Source organism: Trachinotus anak, unplaced genomic scaffold, assembly GCF_046630095.1.
Source record: "Trachinotus anak isolate AG129_WGS33_773 ecotype Australia unplaced genomic scaffold, CSIRO_AGI_Tana_v1 ptg000005l, whole genome shotgun sequence".
NCBI lineage: Eukaryota > Metazoa > Chordata > Actinopteri > Carangiformes > Carangidae > Trachinotus > Trachinotus anak.
The window spans coordinates 20,087,909-20,109,692 of NW_027273856.1; the positions used below are offsets into that span (position 1 = coordinate 20,087,909).

Below are 21,784 nucleotides of genomic sequence, written 5' to 3' on the forward strand. Positions count from 1 at the left end.
CTCCATAGGAAAAACAGCGCAGCATTACCGGGACTTCACAGAGGCAGGAAGGGGAGCCGGTGTCTGTCTTTACCAACGCATGGCGGCTACAGGAGTCAGCTGTTCCAGAGGCAGGGAGGAGCTGGATCTGCTGGATGACTCACTCTGTCACTCCCCCCCCCCCCCCCCCCCTCCAAGGCAACGTCCATTCACTCATTTGCACACACACACTCTTACACACAAGAGGAGGAGGAGGTGGTGGTGGTGGGGAGGGAGTTAAAGAGGGGATCCTAATCAAAGCGCATCAGGGCCGTTCATTCTCCACTGGAGGGCGAGTGGTACAAGAGCACCGGGACACTCCGGCAGCAGGGACACGGAGCAGGGACACGGAGCAGGCAGTCGGAGGGAGACGGGACAGAGCAGCAGCAGCAGGCGGCAGCTGGAGGACACACAGGCGGAGACACGGAGAGGAAATCCCGACCCGGACTCTGCACAGCATCATTTCTTCACCGCCCGTCGGATTAAACCCGTCCCCGTCCTCCAACACCGACATCACGTAAGAAACAAACACAAAGCTATATATAAAATAATAATAATAATAATAATAATGATGATGATAATAAAAATGTCTCTCGCAGCTGCTAATATCCAGAGTTACTGTGCCGACCGCTTCGCCAAACGTAGACTGGACTGGTGTTTAGCTGAGAGGCGGATGCTGTGGGAGCAGGACCTCTCATTTCAGCTCCATCACGCCAAATCCTGCCCGCACCATTCAGAGATCACACATCCCCTCTCCGTGTCACTCTCACGCACACACACACACGCACACGCACACACGCACACACAGCTGGAGACAGTCGCCTTTGCTAGCTAGCTAGCCAGACGCATTGTAATGGTCCTGTAGCAATCTGGCAGCGGATTTTACCTCTGGCTTCGCTCGGCGCCGCGGCTTCCCCTTCCAGGTAAATGCGATAAACGAGAGAGGAGCCTCGGCTTGAAAACGTGATGAAATGCGGCGGGGGGGGGGGGGGGTTGTTGATGTTTCCGACGGCTGGGAGGCTAGCCAGGGGAGCTAGCTGTAGCGGGACGGAGCAGAAGCCAGCCGGCCGATGACAGGCGCACTGCACACTGCGCGGTGGCCGTGAAAGTCAGCGGACTAACCGACATAGACGAGCTTTTTCCACCTTATATTTGCACAGGTGTGTGTACCGCGGTGTGTGTTATATTTACAGCCTCTTGACCTGCCAGATAATTTTAGTTCATTTAATGTGTTGGGCTTTTGCATCCAGAGACTGCCGCTGCCGCCGCCGCTGCTCGTCGGGGCAGGCGGCTCAGTGGGTCTGGGAGCCGCAGCTGCCATGCAGACATCCCAGACAGCAAGGTGTCATCGACTCACAGTCAGGGCACAGCAGAAAGTGCCAGTTTCTTTACAGAAACTGTGCTCATTTCCTGTCTGTTTTCGTGTGTCTTCAGTGCCCTATCAATGGGCACAAAGGTGGCAAAATGAATATAGAAATGTGATGTTAAATCTGTCAAAATGATGCTTATGTTGAGTCAGTTTTCAGTTCTTTCACTTCACTTGCATCAATGAATGAATGTTGAATTTTAAATTTCAGTGTTGATGCCTTGACACTGATTCTAGGTTACATCAATGTCAGTTTGCTGCCTGGAATTTCTTCCTGTCTATTTTTATTGAGCGGAAATATTTAAAAAAAAAAAAAAAAAATGTCTGTCTTTGATGCTAGTGCAAATGACAGCGTTGCTCAGTTTGACATAAAGTCAGACAGCAGGTTTCTATTTTCATAACCCGTTTTATCACATACACCCAGGAGGCAGAGAGTGTTATTTGCTCAGGAATAACCCGCGGCCTTATTTGCAGTTCAAATAGCCATAATGTGTTATTCTCTTCAAGGTTTCACTTGGGTTGTCAGCCTCCAAAATTAATTGATGAATGGGCATAGATTGCGCCTTGACAAACTTGTTGCATCAGCTATTCCACCTGTTCGCAAGGACACGTTCTGTCCTCCTATACATTATAAGGCATGAGCCGTGTTTGCAGAGGAACCCTTTCTTCTTGTAAAACGCACCACAGGTGTGTTATGGTCTATTGTTAATGTTGTTTGGCTTCTGTATCTTATCTCAACTGGCTTTTGGACGTGGGCCACAGAGTGTGTCAGTGTCTATTATTGTAAAATTACACAAGGTTGTCTCCCACCCCCTTCTCTCAAAGTTTGTCCTCTGTTGGCCATGAAAGATCGCCACCATTATGTAAAGAAAAACAAATTCTGCTTTGGCTTATTGACATTGCTGCGTAAACGTTTCGCTGGTGATTACAGAGGCAAACATTACCCTCCCTCGCACAATAACAATCCCTTACCTGTGGCTTAAACCCAGACTGTAAAGCATTTTGATGAATAGAAGTGTACTAAGAAGCTTAAAGGCTAACTGAGGGTGTTCAGGTGTTTTTTATTAATTTCTTTTTTTGGACCAGATGACACTGCAAGTGTTATGTCTCTGGTGCGCTCCATCGTCAGTAATTCTGTTTCAGGAGGTGCTGCACAGCACATTGCTATCCCCCTGTATGTTTGTTTGGTAATAGGATGACAGCATGATTAGGACTTTAATAATAATCCCTATCTATTTTTTTTCCAAATACTGCACTGTGATCATGATTATCACCTGCTATTATTAGTTTAAAAGTTTTGTGGATGGAAATTGACTGCCCTTTTTGCATCATATGATGCCTTTTGATTATCATGCTGGAAAACTAGTCCAAACTAAATGCCGTTTTGGTATCATTGATGTTCTGTAGTTTTATTTGGAGAATTTGTAGCACTTACTGTTCGAATTTTGAGAATTTGCCTTGGGAATTTTGATAAGCAGTTTTGCTTTGGGAAATTAAATCTTTTCCTCAAACTTGTCAGTCCCCATCTCGTAGCTGTAGCCACACGCACAGTGAGCATGGCTGCTGGTTTGTTCTGAACTGAGTGAAATCAACCTAATATCTCTGTGCATTTAGCCAGACAGTATAACAATACCTTTGCTTTGAGTCACAGAGAGGCTAACAACAAAACTAGATTCTCACAGCCTGGCACACTCAGGCATTGCTTTCCAGGGTTCACAAATGTGAAAGTGTTGCAGCCGCAGATATTGGGGTGATTAGGCTGTGAAATGTGTCTAAGGCGCACGTTTCCTAGTGTTGTCTTTTTGGTTTCCTTTAGTTCTGTGGTAAGGCTGACTGTAGCTGTCGGGCTCGGTCCAAACGGCAATGAAGTGAGAAAATCTCTTTTTCTCTGTTTGTATGTTTTCACAGTAGTGTACTTGCCAACAGCATATTGAATTCCTTGAAGGTTGTTGGAGGTTGATTCTAGTGGGACTTGAGTTGGAATCCATCCCGCTGCCTCCCAGTTCACTGTACATCTCGATTGCTTGATTGCTTGTGCTCATTTTTCTCGTTTCTTCTCTTTATTTATTCTCTGCTGCTTTTTTTTTTTTTTTTTTAAATTAGACATGTCTGGTCTTGATTAGCTCGAGTGTCTCCAGTTTTAACCCTCTGTTTTGATGGGGCTATCAGGTTTTTATCACGGCGCAGTTTCTTCTCGCAGCAACCCGTGAGAAAGCTGTCAGTCATCCTCATGGATGTTTTAAGGTCTCACAGAGAGATCTATGAACGTGGTAGTGCAGTCAGACAACCAGCTGGATTGATAGGCAACAGACAGACTGGTACTCCAACTGACAGGCCCAGTGTTAGTATGTTAAAAACATGTTGAATCACAACCCCCGACGCGTCTGCCCCTTTTGTTCGAATCTGACAAGCTAAGGCTGTTAGGAAGCTCTTTGTCGATATTATGATTTACTTTATGTTTTCCTTGGCAGCGGGGCCGTGCAGGGATGTGGTATGTGCTCATCCCTGTGTGTGGTTTAACCTCAGCTCCCGTCCTTCCTACTGTATAGCAGGGTTTTAGACATCAGGCAAATAAGTCCAGATTCAGGTCTCTGATTTACGAAATTCTCTCTCCTTCTTACCATATGTCCTTTTTTGTCTCTGCAGGCCAAGACATGAGTTTCTCCCGCTGAACCTTATTGATGCTGAACTGGTGAGTTTTGGTTTTGCTCACTGCCAGAGATCACTGCAGCAATACACATTTTTTTCTGGTGTTATTTTTATTCGGTCCCTGTTAGGTTCCGCCTAACAGAGCTTTCGGTTACGAACCATCTGGTAGCAGTTGGTGAAAAAGCTATCGTCCTAGAATTTAGCATAACACAGGCAACCTCTTTAATATTTGTTTCTTCTTTCCAGAGCATCCAGTTCATGATTGCATATTAATAACCTAAACTGCATTAAGTTAATTGATGGAAGTGTATGCATAATGTGTGTGAAACATATGGCCTCATCCTGCCTGTAGGCCTACCTGACAAGTTATGTAATCGGGATTTCTCAGTGTGTAATCTAATGTGTTCTTGAACGCACAAAAATCATGGGGGAAGCTAAAAAACAACAACCAGCCATTAGGTGAGGAATGATGAAGTTTTTCCATCTAAGCCTTAGCGCAGATATCCACTATACACTCTTATTGTGTCTTATTGTTATTCTGTCTTTGAGGCCTCATTAGAGAATACAAATGCTTTTTTCCCCAAAGCATTCAACATTGCAAACAAGTTGCATAGAGAGCTGCCAACGGCAGACATTTTATTGGATTATTGCTGAATGATGAATGCAAGAGGCCTTATTTCTCACTGTATGGTTCATGCAAAACTGATGTGCAACGTTCGTCCATCCATGTCCAGACATCACTCACTGATAAGCAGGTTGCGTGGCTGCGGCCGCTTTGTGCTCCCTCCTGCCAAGCTAGACACTGTAATGCGGCTGAGAGGTGATTGCTCTCTATAATATGTTCTGTATTAATGATGTAATCTGTATTAATGATGTAATGTGTAGCATGAAGGCTGTCTGTCGGCTGGGCCTGATTAATTTTCATATGCTTAAAGCTTTATATTCATAGAGATGAGAGGTATACATTTTCATTATCCCTAAATTACATTTGCTTCATTGCAAGTACTTATTTAATATTTGAATGTATGATATATGACGATGAATAGGACAATACTGTAAAAATACTGTCAGGGTGGAGCTGTTTGTTTTTGGTGCATCTAGTTTAATTGCTTGAATCCTACAAGTGACCAATTTGTAAGTTTTGTTGTAACAAGAATATTAAAATGCAGCTATTTCACTAACAATAAATGAAAATACATTAAAGAATTAGAGACTACTGCTTGTTGCTGTAGTTTGTGATTCACACATACCACAAGAGTTTAAACACACATCAGTTTGTAAATCTTAAACATGTGTATATACTACATGTCATTGGTCCTGACCAGCTTTTGATCTGCCCTCTTGTTGTGATTGTTAAAAATATCCATAATGGCCCCAAAATCTCTGGTGCTGGTCAGGACCCATTCAGCATAAGAAGGAGCCGGCACTGTAACACTTTAAATTTTAAACTTTCATTTTGTGCTAATGTGGCTGCATATTAGCATAGATATAAGAGAAGGGAGCACAGTTTCCCTCTTTGTAAAATGGTGCGCAACCGATCTCATTCATGGATCTCGGTGTTGTGGTCATGACTCGCTTTATATCATTATGTACTCAGTCCAGCAGTGAAAGTGCATATTGCTCCTGTTAAGGTGTATGTTTTAACAGAACATATTAGTTACCCAGCTTGTAAAAATATAGGGTAATGTAAATACAGTCCAGACACAAAGCTTGAATTACCAGTATCGTTGGGATTACATTTAATAGAACTTTGATCAATAAGAGTGTTTTCATGTATCGGCGCACTGATATCTGTGAATCATAGAGGTCAGGACTGAAACAACACACATTTAAAGGTAATAGTAAAAGACATGCGGCTCATCCGTTGTTAGGTTCAATGGAGCCTCTGATGAAGCACCTCCATCAGATTCTTCCAAACATTGAAAACCTCTGACGCAGCCGCAGCGGTCATACATCAGCACTGCCTATACCCGCAGCGACGTCAGCAGCAGCAGAGTCAACATAGAAATCAATTCCCATTGCAAATGTTTGCATGGACCCAGTGCCCTGAAACACTGTCCAACCCATAGCCGCATTTTCAGACCTTGATATTCATTGAAAATATGCATGTGACAGTCACTTGAGGCTGCGTCCAAGCAGAGGAGGTGTCGCTCTCTGAGGAAATGCATCTTTAAATGTAAGGTGCTCTAAAATGGAAAAACCAAAACTGTTTGTGCAGTTCAGTAATCAAGAATATACTGTAGCTTCAAGGACAGATAACTACCTACATTCCCTGCACTAGCTAGACTTGATATGGGATCAGTGTGCTTTTTTCTAGTCAGAGAACAGTCAGTCAGGGTGAGCACTTGCATAGACAGCTCTCTATACGACATGAAACACCTTATCATTATAGATGTGCACTTCTACCGGCCTGTGACGCAGCTAAAAGGCTCAGTAAATCCCAGTATCCTCCTCTGCTGTCTGCACTGATAAACCACTCAGCTCCTCTCCATTAGTCTCAGCTTCAAACACAACACAGCTGATCAAAACCTGGCCTCAACCCTCACTAGTCCAGATGTTAGAGATTCATATGCAGAGTGCACCGTTTGCTGCTTAAAGAAAGTGAGAGATCAGTGATGAGAGAGTATGTCTTCACTACAAGGGTAAGTGTGGCTGGAGGGTGAATATAATGACAGGGGTATTCTCTGCAGACTCTCAGACAGCAGCACAGAGAGAGAGAGAGAGGGAGAGGGAGAGAGAGGAAGAGCGAGAGCAAAGTGGGCAGAAAGAGAGGGAGCTGCTCACTCTCACACCAACAGATGGGAGCTGCTGTCATCAAGTCAATATTTACTCTTTCTTAACAAAAAATTGGCAGCATTAGCTTAGCTGATTCAGTAGCAGTCAGTGGGAGCTTCCTGGTTTGAGTGAAAGAGGCTTTGAGGAGTAAAAACAACACTTCAGCGATGATGATTGTAGCTCGGCTAAACACGTGCACTCCTCCCTCCTTCCATCCCCCCCATCCCGCTGTAAATGCACACACACACACACACACACACACACACACACACACACACACACACACTTGCGGTGTGCACACTCACTTTACCCGTGGCTCAATCCACTATGGGGATACATGTGAACGCAATTTGCACTTCCAATTAAACTGTCGACCTTCGCTCCAGAATGCAAAACTTGATTTTGTACCATCCTCCCCTGGATAGTTATTATTACCCAGCCAGCCCAATAATAGAGAGAATAAGGCTTTTACAATACACTGACGAGGATCATTGAAGTCAGCAAAAATAATTGCAACATTTATTACACTGTCAGTGTTTGGGTTAAGAAACATTCGGAGACTCTTAACTGCGAAATTTGCACATTTTCAGTTTATTTGCTGATTTATTTGCTTGCCTGACATCAGCTACCAAGTAAAATTAAACCTGTCCTCTGATCATCACAAATGCAGAGCAGGTTGTGGTTTGGGGTTTTCCTGAACAAAGGCTTCAAGAGGCAGAGAGTCAGGGATGGTTATGGATTTGAAAACTGATTTCAGTTATAAGCATTTTACCAGTGATATAAAACCAGTGAGCATCAAATGTGTCAAATGCAAACAGGTCTTTACGTTCTCTTCAGCTCTGACAGTATTTTCTATTTATATCATTTGCATTTGTGTGATTCAAAGGGGAAAAAGCTTGTTCATATTACGATAGAGAGCTGTGTGAAAGAATGAATACATAGCAGAATACATCAGGCTAGGGTTAGCCTAAAGCATGCTGCCGAGCCTCTGACACAGCTCCAACACATGACTCGCCGGCCAGATCAGATGACTAGATAAACAGCAGGAATGTTGCTTCTTCCTCTTTCTACAGCACTGCTCTTGTCTGGCTGGGAAAGGAGGGGAGATGTACGTGTGTGTGTGTGTGGCCGTGTGTGTGTGTGTGCGCGACCCCGTGTGTATATACAGTATGTGCCAGAAGAGCATCTTTAATCAGCCCACTACTGTACAAGATAACAAGTCCAAGCAATTATGTAACATTTAGCAGCTGAGCTTATCACTTATCCTGCTCAGCTAAGTTGAAATGCAGAATACAGAGCACAGCACAATTGTCTTTTTTATTATTGACTTACATAATCTAATAGCTGTGAGGGAATGCCTGGTTTTATGCAGATATCCCAGAGTGGAACGGCGTGAAGAATTTAATATGGGGCTAATTTATGTCTTTATTTGTTTTTATGTATTGAGAAACAAAGTGGATTTTAATGGCATTTTTGTCAACTGTCGTCATGAGTTTACAACTCATAAAATGCAAAATGCTCCCTGAACTCCAGGATCGAGAGAAACAAATTTTAGGCTGAGTATAAACACGGAGTATAATGGGCAAACAGTTCCCTCACATGGATTTCCGACCAGTGCCAGATATTTGTCAAAGCCACTTCTCACATGTCATTTAAACAAACCTCTGGGCTTAGCACATAAATCCATTAGATGGCTATCATAACAAACTGTGGAAGTAATGTAAAGTTTATAAAAGTGTCACAATCGAAGCACATCATAAGAGGAGTGTTGTAAATCTTCCTTTGGCAAATGCTGCGAGACATTTTTTTTCCTAAACGATATATTCTTCCACATGAGGAAGAATAGGAAATTACACATTCTGTGTACAGCTCAAATTATATATATACAGTTTTTCCAGGCTGCACTTTCTTAATCCTGAAGACAGTTACTCAGGGAAAACCCTCTCGAGCAGCTTTCAACTTCCTTTGTCTCTATGCCCTCATCAGCTTTATAGACTGTACGGTGAATGTGTGACTTGAGAAATGCCATCAGGCCTTGAAGAAAGCAGTGAAGTAAAAGAAGAGAAAATAATGGCTGAAATAAACAGGAATGAGAGGTCTAAAGTGGCCACTCATACATAACAGCTGTTGTGTATTTCACAAAGAGGTGGTTGATTTTTTCACAACAAAGTTTTCTGGACTCAGTCAAAATTGACTCAATCAATTTGTGTATATAATCCCCACTGATGCCCGAGTTTGAATCAATAATAAGTGGGAAAATTGTATGACTGGTTTTATTGTCGTACAGCACACTGACAAGAATTGTTGTGGTTATTTTAACCCCAGGCCTTGAATTAAAAGCTTCTTTCAGGCTTGCTCTTCATATGTCCGTGTCAGGTTTGAATCAGCCCTCTAGTCACTTTTTCTGCAAGGTCAAAACTCAGATCAGATCAGATCTATAAAAATGTGTTTTTCCTTTTCTTTTCTTTTTTTTAAAATTTTCCCTCTGTTTTGAGCGAGTCCTCGAGGGGGATCCTGGGGGTCTCGAGCAAAAAGGGTAATCATTTATTTTCACTATAATTCCATCCATAAATAACACAGTGACAGAATATATGATTTATATATATTTTATATATTTTGGTCATGGGTTTCAAACACTTTCTGTAATAAAACATCTAAAAGCAAAAATCTTAGCAGGGGACTCTGGGACAAAATCCCAGACAAAATGGGGGTCCGTGTTCTAATATGTGTCCTTGACAGTTTGAGAATCACTGGTTTAGAGTATGAATGCTATACTTTGTTACATAAAACTCAAATAACTCAAAAGCGTAATCCTTAAAATTTCAGTTTGGGTGATTTGGTGACTCACATCGTTATCATGATCAAAACCAGTGTGGTGTAAATTCAACAGCAAGCACTTCTTGAGTAGCTACTTTGTCAGATAAACATCGGAAGAGCAGCTCATGTAACAGTTTACAGTGTAGCCAAACAAACACGCGTTTTAATAAGCAGTCAGTCAAAAATAATCGCAACTGCAAATCTGATTCTACGCTGTACATGGCGTAAGGGGTTAGAGGAGCCGCCTGCAACGCTTCAATTTCATGGAACAAGGAGGAGCAGCTATAATGATCTGCTCCTTGTTCTCTACTCCCTTGTAACCATAAAATACATTTTCTGATGAAAAATGCCTTTTTTGATGAATGATGGCGGTCAGAACTAACCTTAGTGACAAATACACTGACTTCTGCAGAATAAAAGCCGCCCCGTGTGTCGCCTGTTCAATACTTTCACTATACACTAGCGGCAGTAGGAAATGTTTTGTTTGCAGTAGCACCAACTTTATACAGCTCTGTTAGGCTGTGGGAGAGAGAACAGTAAACAGTGCGGCTGTTATCAATGAGGTAAAATTAAAAACGGTAACGCTTAATTACATGCCCCCCTCGTTTCATGTGAACCCCTCATGCGTAGGTAGGCCGTTTGAATCCAGCATGGGAATGGCAGACTCTGCCATTAACAATGAACACTAATGTACTGTTTATAGTGGTAATTACAGAACACAAAGACACTGAATGCTGAATTGCTGAAAAAATGCAGACCATATATAGTATCAAGAACTGGGTTTGGTTGTTATGTATTTTTATAATGTTAAGGATCTTGACAGTATAGCATGTGTGTCTCTCCAACCAGACGCCAAATATCGTTAAACTTTCCATCTGTAATCCTAATGTCATGTTTGAGTAGAACTATAGAATATTTATTAAGTTTGACAGCCATGGTATTACTAGTATTACTGGTATTAGTATTGGTGTTACTTAAACACACAGATGAATGCAATGTCACACATTTCATGTCTGAAAAGGGCTGATGTAACATGTACATGCTGCAGGCTTGCTGCTCTCTGCAGAGGCTTCATTCATACATTATTCTGTCATGCTCGCACAAATAATGCTGTATAATCACTATCACTATCACTATCACTATCAGTATCAGTATCGCTATAAGCTGAGGCTGAATGGTTTCCTATCATTGGTAGTAAAGACCATATCCCTGTAACAGTGGATCCTGTACTCCATCACTGCTAACGTAATCCACTAAGTAGCCAGCACAGCATTGGAAGTGCTCTCCCTGTGTGTGTGTGTGTGTGTGTGTACTTGTACTTGCTACATAGTAAGGACCAAAAAAAGTATTTTACTAACAGAGTGAGGACATTTTGGGAAAGTGAGGACATTTTGGCTGGTCCTCACTTTTTCAGACACCTTCAAATCACATGTTGAGGGCTAAGACTTGGTTTTAGAGTTATGGTTAGAATTAGGTTTAGGTCAGGGCTAGGGTTTGGGTTGGGGTTAGGCACTCAGTTGTGCACTCAGGGAATGCATTATGTCAATGAGTGTCCTCACAAAGATGGAAGTACAAGTAAGTGTGTGTGTGTGTGTGTGTGTGTGCGCGTGTGCGTGTGTGTCTGTGCATGTGCGTGCAGAGAGACCCAGACCTAATTTTGTCCTTGTTATTAAAGACAGTCGTCCATCATTCTCCAAGGCAAAAGGAGTGATGTTCTCTCGCTTACTCACAAAGTAGAAAAACTCTCCTCTCACCTTTTCTCTCCGCCTGAATTTTACTCTCTCTGGCTCTCTCTCTCTCTCTCTCTCTCTCTCTCTCTCTCATTCTTTCTTTCTTTCTTTTTTGGCCCTCAGGGAGCTGGCTCCTGACAGCATCATATAGAAAAGAAAAAATTGAACAGTCAGAGTGTATGTGAAATGTTTTGGTGCGTCTCTTTGTCCAACTGCCTCCCTCTCTTCCTCCACTGTTCTCTGCTTCTTCTCAGGACGCCTCTCCTTTTGTTTTTACCTCCCATTTCAATTTCGCCCACATTCTCCTCAGAAGACAGTAAGACACAGTGCTGTTTCAAGTCAATCATTCAGTTCAAGTCAGGGCTGGTCCTTTGGTTGGTTTGTAGTTTTAATGTATCTATAAAATAAAATAAACCATTAATGGAATGGAGCAGCTTTATTAATATTTAACATATTTACTCATGGGGAGAAAAGGGGAAAGAAAAAATAATATGTTCAGGAAAATCCTAGGTATTTAATTGTATTAATAGTTTCTTCACTAGGCACTTTTCACGTTGTAAAACTGATATAGAAAATACAATTATCACCATAAATTATCACCATAATAAGCAAAACTACAAACTGTGAAGTGAAACTAGTCAAACTATTGTTTTGGTAATGATTTAGGCAGGAGGGGTCTCTCATGTCTGGGTCTATGATTCATTTAAGATACATTTGTGGTCATTATATTCATATATAAGTTTGATACATAGCAAAATTTAATGTTAAAACCTCATAAATACCATTATAATTAATGCACAGTTATCGTACAGCCAAAAGGTCTATCTAAAAGTTGATTACATTTCTATTTCACCCATGACTTTTTTTCCCCAAAGTTAACAAGATTGGTTTGACTCCCATTATTCTCTCATTACATGAGGAGTTACATGAGAAGCTTGATGCCTCATGTCTGAATGATGAATACAGCTGATCAGCATCGCTTAACTGAAAGACTGGAAACAGGGGCTCAATAACTTCCTGGAGTCTTAGCTGGTTGCTTGGCAACCTCAGAGCTACAACAAGACAATATATAACCCATGTAAAACCACAATGTGCAGGTTTTATTCTTTGGTTTATATACAGACTACGCTACGTTATGCTGTCTTGCTGCTTGTGGTAGCTTCATATTTTCTGTACTGACATGACAGTGGTATCAATCTGCTTATCTAACTCCGAGTCATATCATAATGATGATGCTCACTGCATTATGAAACATCCAGTTTATGTTCCATAATTTTTTCGTGTTCCTCGTGGATATAGCGTTAGAATAAACCTCCCTTATTTGTAGGGCTCACTGCTTGAGGTCACTGGCCACAGAATCGCTTTCCAATCTGGTGACCCCCCTTCAATCCTCTCAGGAGTCCCACCACCCTATGGGACACAGCTGCATGAAAGACAGGAGGCGGGGTTTTCTCAGAGAGCTCCTCCAGTCAGAGAGTTGGTGTTGTTTGATATCGCCTTCATACTAACTCTCAGGAGAGAATTGGAGAAGAGGAAGTTATGTGACAACGGGGGGGGGGTGAGAGCTATCTTCTCAGTGCCCTGACAGGTGCTGTTCATGGCAGCAAAACAGCCAACAGTGAGTCCCACAGAGAGCTGCGTGTCAGGCTCGGGGATGGGTCGATTTCCTGAGGCGGAGAGGCTGTCAGCTCTTGATCCGCCTAGTCATTCTCTTCACAGCTAAACTAGCTTATAAGACACATTTTGGTGGTTGTCACCCTTCCAGTCGTTGTGGTTACTGACTTTTACATGGCATATAAAGACGTGTTTGTTTTTTAGAAGCGCTACTTTTCTGCCCTGAGTAATGTCGCACTTACTTTATACTTATTCATAAGCACTTATTTTAGAACCACATTTCTCCTAAATGTGTGTGTATAGTTTGTCCGTGCATGTGTGTTATTTTTAGATTAGACTATTCCAGGTAGCATGGATAATGTCACTTCCCCTGCCACATCCCGTCTTGTGATACCTGTGGGAGTGTGTGTGGCTGGCTGTGTTAACAGTGCTGTCCTTTTAATCAGCACCCCTGTGTGTTTCCCCTGTAGAGCTGTCATTGGTTGAGTGATGATGGTGGAGCTGCCACTTTTACACCATTTAAATCCTCTGGCAGTCAGGGGTGAGATTACCAGCCTCTTACCTGTTGCCCTAATCAAAGGAATATTACTGCTCAGCTGGATGTTACTTGGAATAGCACCCTCTAAAAATAAACACATACCCTAAATGCACACTCAGAAAGGGCAGAGGGAGAAAGATCAGGTAGCAAAGTACATCCAACCTTTGGTTGATATTTTGTGTCCATCACTGGACAATGCTGGTTGCTGGGAGTTTCCATGGTAGCACTCTTGTGCTCTAGTTTGTGAGTTGAAAGGGAACAAGACTTATTTTTAAAGACTGACAAATTGAATGATGATGTAATTCTATTTATTTATTTCTATCTATGCTATTCTATTATTATTATTATTATTATTATTATCATTCTTACAGCTTTATTTTTAATTTCTTCTAAAGAAGGATTCACTCTTCTTTAGATGAATGAACCTGGTTAAAAAGTAGGACAAAGTCATTGTTACAGTACTGTACCTCAGCTATACTTCAGTGAATTAAAGTTCACTACTGCCTTCTCACCTGTCTCAATCCAAAAAGCATCAGTCAGGCTTTGTATCCAAAATGAGGCCGCAATAGCAAATCAGAGCCTGTTTGTTGTAGAATTGATTTTATAGTTGTACCAGTACCTTTGAGGGGATTTCATTGCCTTGCTACTTTACAGACAGTTGGAGACCATATGAGCCTATACATCTTAGCTGTACATATGTGACATGGCTTCCCTTTTTTGGTGCAGAGCTGATTCTCTCCCCTGGCTGAAGAGGCCTGTGAACAGCTCTCGTCCAGTGAGACCACTTGACGTGTGGAATATTTGATGCAAATAAGATGCCACTGTGGGAGAGGCCCGTCCCCAAGGACGAGGAGAGAGAGAGACAGAGTAATAACTCTAAAGACAGAGTGGATGTAGCAAAATCAATATTGAGTTGATCAATGGCAAATTACATGTTGAAGACATATTGACTTCTAAAATCAGGTCTTGATTACCGATCGATTTAAAAAAAAAAAAAAAATCCCCCATGAAGTAAATTGTTTTCTGTGAAAGTCATTCAAATAACACAGTACCTAATATTGCACAGCAAGCTCTTGTGGTCCTTTGTGGTTTACATGAGATTCTCATTTCATTCATAATCCTGCTCATTATGATATTATGCGTAGCCCAATTAGTAATCAAGGACCCCTCCTTTGTATTACATAACAGCGAGAGGATTTTCCTTTCAGCCCTCAGCCTCGCTAATATATAATTGTGTTTAATGTGTTATATCCTAGTGGCTGTTTTGTTTCATATTTGCTGTATAACTTTGTTTTTTTATGAGTATATATGAAATTCAGATAGCTGTAGCATTGCCACAGATGGCTCCCCTCAGAAAGACCCATCATTCAGGAAATGGCCATTACAGGAAGTAATAGGCAGAGAGCCTGTGCAAATGACCAAACAATGGAAATGACAGTGACAGATTTTTCCAGGATAACATCTTTCTCATGGATTGTTGAACAGCTGCATGGCTGTATTTGCTGTATGTGTGAGTGCATCTCCAAAATGCCCAAAAGTTATATTAAAATTAGAATATATATTCAGTTATTGCATTAATATTGCTGTGTTGGTGTCCATATAAACATAGTAAATTAGATTTCTTTAGAGTAGTTCATGTTAAACAGTTGAATCACTTTTGTTTCATCCTCTTCAAAATGTGCCTGAAAGATGTACTGTATGATAGGCCGCCTGCAAAACGGAGCCAAGCAGCCAGTCACAGGATACATTTTTTATCAGTTTCACAAAAATCTACATTAGTAAAATAGGATAATCCCAGATGTAAATAAAACCTGCAGAATGGCAGCGTTCTTCACTTAGTTGTTGAAATCTATCCTGGGCTGTCTATGCTTATCGGGCAAAGTTTATCTTGCAAAGTGTTTGTATAAAGAAACCATTACCACAATGGTTCCTGTCCTGCATTAGGCAAAGCAAGACGGAGCCGTGACGATGAGGTGAGGAAAGACACAAGCAGGACACAGTCATTGCTAAGTACAGGAAATGTTGGGGAATTTGTCTTGTCTTTGGTGCGGACATAAGGATATAAGACGGCTTGCCAAGAGGAGGATTATCCCTATTTCCATCTATAGTTTTGTTCCTGTTTCTCTCCTCCACTCTTTCTCTCTGTCTGTCCCTTTGACCCAATCTGCACTTTACATTTTTAAGCAGCAGACTCGTATCCTCACTGACATACCTACTGTTCAAAAGCTATGGCAGAGCAGATGCGGAGGTGGTGCCATTTATCTTATTTGCCAGCTCATTTCCACCGCTCTCTCTGACGGAGACAGCCTTTCTTAAGGGAAGCAGCTTCCTATTAAAAGTTTATTTAGCAGAAGCCAGAGGAATGATTAAAATTCTGCACAAGCCAAATAGGATGAGGAGCATGGGTGTGATTACACCCCAGTGTGTCGTGCACACAAATGCTCGTAGAGGGATGTGTGTGTGTGTGTTTGTGTGTCAGTGTCTTCCCTGAAGGCATCACAAGCATCTGTAATATCACTGTAAGTCTGCCAGATAAAGCTGAATAATGAAGTCAGCAGCACGTTAGATTGCACTTCACTAATTTTTTTTTTTTTGTCCCTCTCCCTTTACCTCTATCAATCTCTTTCAGAGTGGTCCAGTGCTGTCCTCCAGTGTTTCCCCTCCCCTCAGGTTTCTGTTCCTCTGTCTGTCACCTGGTAAGTACACTCAGATTCACCTCCCACCTACACAGAACAGTACAGAGGCTTGCAGTCTTTTTCAGGCCTGGAAGTGATCGCCAGGTCGCTGCCTGTCTTGAACTGCAAATTGCTGTCATCTTTATAAAACAGAGCATTATGTCTTGTTAATGTGATAGGTGGTATGTGGTAGGTGTTACACTATGCATACTTCAGATAAGTATAATGAGTACAAGATTGTTTTTTTTCCACTTTGGACAGCTGTATGATCTTGACAGTGTAACAGACGATACTTGATGTCACAGTGTCAGAAATCAGAGTGTTTAATAAACTATTAATGAAAAAATAAATGAACAAACATATGCTTGAGTAGAGCCTTAAACTTTAACAGAATGTACCTTTGTTGGTAAAGGTGTCTCCTCCGCAGGTGATATTTCACTTTGTTCCCCATTTCCCACCTTCACCCTCTGTTCAAAACCGGATAGGTCTGTATGCCTCTCTAAACGATCACAGAGCAGCTTGACAGATCAAATTATGGTACAAATAGCCATTTTCAGATCTGTGTGACACACATGGTAATATTGCCAAACGAGACATCAGTTGTCGTCTCACTGCAATGCCAGCCGGCCTTACAGAAGCCTGTTGCACATCAACCCAATAAAGTTCAGTTAAAATTATTATGCATTTTTATTATGTGCAACAAAACAGAGATAGAAAGTGCTTCATGCATAAGTAATAACAACATGTAAAGGTCGTCACGAGGAGAACTTTGCAATATCCTGCTGTTTGTACCAGGAGAGGATGGGTCTGATCTTGTTGTACAGGTCTTACAAGTGAGGAAAAAGTATGATAAGAAATTATCATATGTTTATCTATGTAATTTTTTGGGAAATAATTCACTGTATTCACATATAGCTACTCTAACAGGGTGTGTCCTCGTGCCAAAATTTAGAGAAAAGCTGAGTTCCTCCACGTTTAAACGGCCGCTCATCAGCCAGTGCTTTTTGCACCAACACGGGGAAACACAAACACAAACCAGCTCTAATGTATAATTCCCGGCTATCTGTTATTGCCAATTACAGGGCTTGTTTACTAGATTCCAGGGTCTTGGTGGATGTTTTTAAGGGTGTGTGTGTGTGTGTGTGTATGTGTGTTTGTGTGTGAATGTGTGTGTGCACATGTCGCCAGGGTTTTTAATGATGGGGTGGTTGGTCTCTGTCTAGAGATGTGTGCTCTCTGGTACGGCCTGAGGGGGTGGTTGGCCTGGGTGGACCAGTGAGTCCCTCTGTCTCTATAAATACACACTGGGATCCCATTCAGAGGCTGAAATGTGCCTCTGTGTGTGTGTGTGTGTGTGTGTGTGTGTGTGTGTGTGTGTGTGTATGGTGTTTGTGTGTGTGCGTCTGCATGACGCCATTGCAGCCAGGCGAGCTAGAGGCTATTACTGGCCAGCAAGGTTGCTATGGAGACCAGTGGTGTCAGAGAGGAGCAACATCTGTGGGGTGTTTGTTTGTCAAGACAGGTTTTCCTCTTTCTGTCTCTGTCTTTTCTCTGTCAGTCCAGTAGTTTAAATCTCACTGCCTGGGACAGATTAATGCCGACTGAAGTTAGAGGAGCCTGATGAAAAATCTCATTAGTGTTTTCAAACATTGGAAAACATGGCACTTGAATGTGGAACCGATTTAAAGCTGTGATTTCTTGGGCAGTAGTTCAGCTGCCGATGCTCAGTCATGCTGACAGTACGCCCTCAGGCTGTGTCAGTCAGCGGGGACTCGGGGACTCTTTTTACTGGGTTTACGCCAGTGGAAAGCTCAGATTCTGGGGAAGCATTTAACCCCTGCCCCCTCCTTGCTCCCTCTCTCCACAGTTCTCCTCTCTATATGGACATGTTCTATTTCCACAGCTCCTTTCTCCTGGCTGCCTTATCGGTAGCTCAGCAGGGCACAAATTCTCTTTTAATAGGTACTTATTTGGGCAATAGGAGAAATCCCATATTTTTCAGCAACCCCTGTTCCCTCCCCCTGTCCTCCTCCTGTCCAGTCCTCCTTGTCTCAAACTCTCAAGCTTCTGTTTATTACTAATTTCTCTTCCTGGCTTATCCCTCATTTCTCCGTGTCCCCCTCTGAGATGGACAGCAGTATGGAGAGTGAGTGGAGGGCTGCATCTTTGGCTAACATTTCAGGTGCATTCCCTGAATTGAGTTTTTTCTTTTACGTCTCATTAATTTGGGACATTTTAATCCTCTTAAGGCACTGTCCCAAGTTCCCTATTGTGCTGTTTTGCAGTAGCCTGTATAAACACGTCTTAATGTTTATGAAGTCCAAGAGGCTTGAGGTTTATCTGAAGGAAATTGAATCCTTTTTCAAATGAAATTCAGAGGCTACTTAAGCACTTCAAATAGGTAAACCAGAATATGTTGAGTGTCTATGCATATCCTCAGTGTCTTTGACCATGTTTGGGCAAACCTGCCCCAGAAGAGTCCTCTGCAGGGTATCTGTAGTTGGGCAAACCAAACCTTCGACCTCCTAATCTGGTCTAAATGAGACCGTCACACACACAGCACAGTGTCATACAGTGCAGCACAGCACAGAGTCAGTGATGTAACAAAGTAATTTAGGGATAATTTGGTATTTTCCTTCTGCAGGCATCCCTTTGGAAAGGCCAGTTACCTAACTTCCATGCCCAAATTAACATGCTTTTTCAAGCTGCCCTGCACCTACCTTCATCACCTCCAAGTGAAACATCAATCCATTTATGCCAAGATTAGACTAAGCCCCAAGTTAGATTCTGGCTGTGTCCTCACATGCCTCAGGGAATATAATAAAATGGATGTCAAATTGCCAAAGAGCTTCTTCAGTATTAACTGTCAGGGGCCACAGCAGGGAATGATGCAGCGCTGTAAACTACTCTATGTATTACAGTAGCCTCAGATAAAAGCATTATATAGAGCACAAAAAAGAGGTAAAACAAGAGATAGTTGAGTCTACTCCAGAGGAGGTTAACATTCACTTTGTCATCATCAGTCTGTCTGAACAAAAAATTGTTCTGTTTTCTAAACAGGCTCCACACATCATCCACATCATTGCTATCTGTGCTATTTTTTCAAAGTCCCTATACATGACATGCCCACACACTTTTTAAAATCAACTCTATATGATTTGAAGTGTTTCTAATACGACTGTTCCGGTGTGACATTTCTATTATTAAGCCGACACGGACACCATCACCTTTTGAAAAATGGTCTTTTCCATGCTCCATTTGCTGGCTTTAGCTACACATATTCATCACTGAGTGAAGACTGAGGATTCCTAGTTATATTTTTAGACTCATTTTCCTATACAACTACTTCAAAACTCAGTGAAATAAGGATCCCTCAAACAAAACAAAGGTGTTTTCTGCATTGCTGATGGTTTATTCTCTGCCTAAAGCCTTAGTCCTGTATTGTTTTGCTCTCTTGAAATTTTTCTCCTCTTTTTGACTTCCTTGTCAAAATCTTATCGCACCCGTTATACTTTCAAACAAAAGTAACTGTGATTAGACGTCTGTTTAGAAATTGTAGAGGAGCTTTCAACCACAGAGTGTCCCACTCAGTTGGGTTAAGTGTGCTAAGCCTGGCCCCTCTACCTCATTACATTCAGGGACCTCCCTGACTAAGTGCCTTTTTAAACAGACGCATAAACACACACGCACTCACACACACATGCACACACACACTGTTAAACATGCAGTGCTCTAAATACCTCTGATTAAGATTGCCGATAACCCGGGGACAGCCCCTGTCCACCCCCCCCCCTCTTCCTCTCGATCCCTCTGAGGGGCCTCAGTGTTCCCTCAGTGAGTCAGTGAGAGTAGTCATTGGCCCTTGGGTCAACAGACTCTCTGCGATACACACAGACACACAGACACACACTAATATCCACCATTTGAGCTTTAGGCCATCATTTATTAGGTGGATGCTCCATCCATTAGGCCATGTGTTAAATTCTTTGTGTAACTCAATTTGGCAGAGGGTGGACGTGGATGACTATATATAGAACTCTTTGAGTGTGTGGATGTGCGTGTCCTAGTATGGGTGTGTGTTTCATCCACTAATGTAGATCTTCATCTGCTCCTCAGCAGGGGTGAACCCTGGAACCTGACCTGACCTTGTGCTTGAAACTGAGGAAGATGCTGCTGCTGTATTTGACTGTGTGAAAGACTTATTCATACTGATGTTCGTGCACGTTATGAATGATATTTGTGCATGTGTGGGTAATGTCTTCTGTCGGACCGCAGTTGAGTACTGTGGTCAATGTGTGTGACTGAAAGACAGCCAGTTTCCATCCCAGGCGCAAGTCACTTGCATAACCCGGGACCAAGGAGCTTGAGTGAGCGGGGTGATCCTCGACTATAAAAGGCAAGGAAGAGGTTAGCAGAGGGTCATTTGGCCTGGAAAAAGACATTCTTCAGCATAATGCTTCTTCATCCACAGTCCTAGAGAAACAAATTGTGATTACAGAGTTTCGCATGTACAGCCCAAGAAAAGTATATATTAGCCAACTGACAATACAAGTTTTTTTCTTCGCTCTGTTAAGTAGCTGTTATTTTATATGTCCCCAGCAATTCTGCACAGATAGAGAAAATTTTGCTATCAATGTGTGATCAGAAACTTGCTCACAGACTGGTCAATCTGAAAGAGTGAAGTGTTAAAGTAAAAAAAAAAAGACTTTTAGGAGAAGAAGTAGTCCTCTAAAGATGAGAGTCAAACCTTTGCAAGCTTTGTTTTCATGAGAAAGGCTGAAGTGACCTGTGAAATTATTAAAACGCATTAGATATATTTACACTACAATTCTTAATTGGAAAAAGTGAGTATATCAATATGAAAATAATTTTCACAAAATCTGGTGTTACAACTAGTGTGCAGATTGTTTAAGAACAAGAATGGCCAGTATGGACAGTGTCTTAGCATTATCCTTTTACCAAGCTGGAATCCATTGTTAAACAATGTCCACACCAAACACTCCTTATCTGCCATATTCCCATAGTGCATTGCATTGGGGAGTACACTTTACGCGATTGTTCACACTGTTTTCTCTGAGTTGGACACAAGTCCACCTGGGAGCTGCCACATGCACTGACACAGTGTACAGTCTGCCAGCTCCACTGGAGCAGTGGTTAAGCTTGAGTTGTGTGCCTTGCTCAAGGGCATTTCTATGGCTGTGTTTTTGAAGGAAACATGAGTGGGTTGGTATAGTTCTTGTCTTTATAAGGCACAAACAAACAGATCAGGCAACAGACCTCTTCTCTGTGAAGAAGTTTCTCCAAGGTTAATTTACAACGAACACGTGAAGTGTCATTTAATAAAGTCCTTAAGAAGCCTGTAATGAATTAAACAGAAGTCACTGAGCCCTGTTTTCTCAGATGTTGACGGAAGAAAAATATTTTGAATTTTTTCCAACACAGCCTTGAGGTTCAAAATTGCAATCCTCTCATATCTGACCTGCAAGCTAACTTAAAATAAAATTTAAATACATTCCTGTTCTTGACTCTTTGGGCTAACAGGACTAGGTAGGCTAAAGAAAACAAACTTAAACACACACAGGTTGACAAACATGTTGACTCA

General features: G+C 42.0%; 1 protein-coding gene across 7 annotated transcripts in view; it reads left to right on the forward strand.

Moving 5' to 3' along the window:
• The first annotated feature begins 243 nt into the window (after positions 1-243).
• LOC139621870 (1-phosphatidylinositol 4,5-bisphosphate phosphodiesterase beta-4-like) overlaps positions 244-21,784 on the forward strand; it is a 65,970-nt gene continuing 44,429 nt past the window's right edge. For 3 of the 7 annotated variants that reach the window (XM_071478784.1, XM_071478783.1, XM_071478795.1), the window contains exons 1-3: positions 244-535; positions 4,031-4,076; positions 16,137-16,203. The gene's annotated coding sequence lies outside the window, so the exon portion shown is untranslated. Of the gene's footprint in view, positions 536-663; positions 942-1,024; positions 1,179-4,030; positions 4,087-16,136; positions 16,204-21,784 lie in introns of those variants that run through there. The other 4 variants (XM_071478786.1, XM_071478789.1, XM_071478787.1 and 1 more) reach the window with 4 other exon arrangements.